Below are 4055 nucleotides of genomic sequence, written 5' to 3'. Positions count from 1 at the left end.
CTCAACATTTCAAGCACTGCAGTTCACAGGCAAGCCCTGGGAAAGCAGGGGCCTTGAGGAAACACTGGTCCCTCGGAGCCGTCTCTGCATTAGACCTCCCACTGTTGCTATCAGAAGCAAGGATGAACTAGTAGGAGTAACAAGACAAGAACTGCTGATGAAACCTCTGTGCAGATATCCATAAAACAAAGACCACTGACACTAGCTTGATTTGGGGGTATTTAGGGGACCTTAATTCCAACCTCTCCTCCAATCCTGCTGTTGACATGAAACTCCTTACCTTACATACAGAAGTTTAACTAGCCAGGAGCCCCTTTCTAAAACAGCTGAAACAGTTAGTATTCCTCGCTCTGAGTGTGGCAGGAAAACCTAACGTCCTAATCACACTTCCACGTGCCCATTAGTTACTGATTTATGCAAAGACTTAACTTGTATAGAGTAAGGTTTGTTCTGAACAGTGGATCAAACTGTTCTTGCTCATTAAGAAAACAAACCAAGTTTAAGTTAACTTTGCTTATCCATAGCTTAAGTGGACTCGTCCCAGTGAAAGTTTGTAATTATCTTCCAAGGACTCATTTATACATGACAGCTGATGCAGATGAGAGTACAACAGGCATTCAAAATGCACTGGCTAGTCCCAACTAAGTCTCCGAGCACAGGACTTCTTACTCCAAAGCATTTTTTTTTGTTTGAGTTTGGCTGAAACAGTTTATGCTTATTGAAAAATATAAAGGCACACATACACATACAAACATAGGCACACACTTAAGCATGGTTATTCCAGAATAACTTCTGATCAGATGTGTGTAGACAAGCCCTCATAGATGAGCTCAGGACTATGGCTGCCTGCAGCTGTGATGAGAAGGGAGGGCAGGATGTCAGCACATGAGCGGGACGCTGCTCATACACACATGCTGTAACAGAAGCTGCTAGCATGGGGTATAGAGGGGACATCCCTAGAGCCATCTTAGCACCCCATTCTTCCTCTCCTGCTAAAAACCTGTCCCCAGATACAGCTATTAGCTTTCCTAATGGTTTAGCTCTACAACTTGCTGCCACAGCAGCTTTTACTGACAACTGGATTAGGAAAGAAAGGCCACAGTTACCCATAGACACGGGCCCAGACACAATGTTTGCCAGAACGCCTTCACCTTAAATCAGGTGCTCTCATTGACCAGTTCCGCCCAATTCACTGTTTTGGGGGCTGGGCTGTTAGAAGACCTTATCTCTGTGATAGACAGTTTTATTTCCTGTTTGTGGGGTGTGAACTTGGCAGCAGTGGAAAACCGAGCAGAGCCCCAAAGCTTCTGTACTTGGTAAACTTGGGTTTAAAGAAGTAATGGACAGAAGCAGACTCTGAGGCTAAATACTTACCAGATTACTATTTGTGTTATGATCATCTGGTTTTGTAGAACAGATTCTCAAAACTCATCTTCTCAGAGACAGAGAAAAATTAGGTATCACATTCAGAGGTTAAATTAATGTTTTATATGCATTAAACTCTTATGCAGATGACAGAGTGGCCTGTAACTTAATCCTTTAATTTATGTTGCATTCACTACACAACTTTGATTTCTCTAAATTTTCCCAAGCTCCTCTTGAAGATAAGGCTCAGCAGAGTTTGTCTACACACCAAAGTTACAACAGACTACGACAGTGTTTGAATGTAAAGAATAATGCTTGCTCCTGATTTATTATGAAGCAAAAGGGTATTGTTTCTGATTAGCTTACCTCACTTAAGAGGTCTTCTGCACGTCACTATGATGTAAGCTGAAGCACGCACTTATTGTGCATTAACAATTCCACATACACCACCAGAAACACGCCCAATGGGGTGTGTGGGAAAGAACAATTTATACTATATCTGGATCAGGTGCTCCAAGCTGCAACTACATTAATACATAAAATAAACAAGCAAAAGGTACAGGAAACTACTAACACCAAAAGCAAAGATACCTGAAGCAAAGATACTCAATTGCTCTCCTGCAGCTTGAAAGCAGCCAGCTCCCGTGTTGTGAAAGTATCGAATCATCAGATAGGAACACAACTAAGACTTGCCAAAAAACACCCAAGTCCATAAATCAGTGCCTATTTCTCTCCACTGACTGTTAACCCTAGAGCACCACTGTAGATGCATCAAGGGTGCAATTTGTCCTGCTTACTGGGAAGTACAGCACTACAGAATGACCTTCAAACACCTCACTTACATGACTGTAAGCTTAGCACCATCAAGCTAGGAGCTTTCTGAGAAAACTGTCATCTGGTGCCTATCACTCTTGGCTGTTAGAGCAAGACAAAGATGGGAAGATACCAAGAGGTGCAACCATACTGGCTCACCCAGTTTTACCAGTAAACTACAGAATGAAGGAAAACGTTCCTACACCAAGTTACTTGTTTAAAATTTAAACTTTTACCTGAGCTACTTAAACTACACTGGTTTTGTGCTAAAATAATGCAGTCTATCAGTTAGCCACAACCCTGAAGAGACACAGTCATTCTCATAGTTTCTAATCAGTGTTAAAAGAAACTCTCAGCATCACATGGTATTTGCAGTAGTTTAGGGTAATCTAAACAGGGGAAACCCCAGTTCCCACTCCATCCTCAGTCACAGGTCTTCTCTTCCTGCTTCATAGGAGGCACCCATGCAACTGGGAAGCCATCAAGTCTACAGAAAACCCTCTTTTACAGGTGACCAGCTTCTTTATGTGCTGTTTTGTTTAAGGTGTGACTAGAGGTGGCAGAAATTTCACAATTGTTTCTGAAACACCTCATCTGTATCAGGAAAAACTAGCACTTTGAATTTGTTTCTCTGGAGGCTTGAACTGAATTTAAGCTCAATTTCCCATTCTGCAAGACAAGCATTGTGCATTTTGTTAAGTTTGGAGCCACGGCTGTCTGCAGGGATGTTGTGTGCAGTAACTTTGATATTACTTCACAAACTAAAATATAAAATTAGCCTCAAAGATCCTCCCCACAAGCACTTCTGCAGTTCTCACCAGATGTACAAGATAATCCAGTATCCCTTTTCTCTATATGCATCTGACTTTTGAATAGGAGATTAAAAGAACACAACTTAGAAATATGCTCACAGAGCGCACCAGTCATGAGCCACCCCTCAGCCACACAGTTCAAGAACTGAGATGAACTACTGTATTTCTGGAATAGCAGTAAACTCAGAGAAACAAAGATGACAATGTATTTGATAATTAAAGTAGAACTCTACAAGCCCTGAAACTTGCTTTAAGTCTGCAAGCATTGTAAATTGACATGATGGTTTATAGAAGCTTGGTATTACTTGGTCAGCTTTTTTTTTTCCTTTTTGTCTGGCTAATAAGTGTCTTGAGTATCAATATATCAAAATTTAGAAGTTGCTTCTTAATCCAACACAGCAATATAGAGGCATCTTAGAAAAACAAATGTGCATTAAAATGATGCTGTACAATAGAATGAAATTTGCTGTACTTGCTCTTAGTGACTCTGCTGTAAGAACTGAGAAGTTAATTTGGCCCTGGGGAAGTCATTAAGAGGCCTTTTCAAAAGAGTATGGAATTTTGAGCAAGGGTTAATGCAAACAGTTTTTTTCTACTTCAGAATAATTTCTAAACAGGCTCAGTTAACAACACTATTCTCCACACGGATACCAGCTTATTTTAGATGTATGCTATATATACAGTAACAACTACAACTGTACTGAAACTACATTTTTTAATTGAAACTATGTTTTTTAATTGAAACTACTTTTAAAACTGCACTCACATGATGACATTTTTAAATAGATCTAAAGCTCCATACAAAACCAAAATGAATATTCTTTAAAAGCTCTTTGACCAATTACTTCATTGATGAGTTTAGAAACCAGAGAAAACAGTCACCTTCTAAAGCCTAATTTCACAGTACTGACTTATAAGAGATTACACTGTAAAATCATGCAGCTGACAAAGTGGCTATAGGAATTGAGCAATATATTTCTGAACTGTGTTGATACTCAAGAGCTATGGAAAAGGCACAAGTAGTCTGCATTAGTTTCGTCTTTAAAGGAAGCATTCCAGTCACTG

Source organism: Pezoporus wallicus, unplaced genomic scaffold (assembly GCF_028554395.1).
Source record: "Pezoporus wallicus isolate ANWC-B61680 ecotype Strahan unplaced genomic scaffold, APGP_CSIRO_Pwel_v1 contig_4131, whole genome shotgun sequence".
Taxonomy (NCBI): Eukaryota; Metazoa; Chordata; class Aves; order Psittaciformes; family Psittacidae; genus Pezoporus; species Pezoporus wallicus.
Note: the sequence above shows the minus strand (reverse complement) of the source record.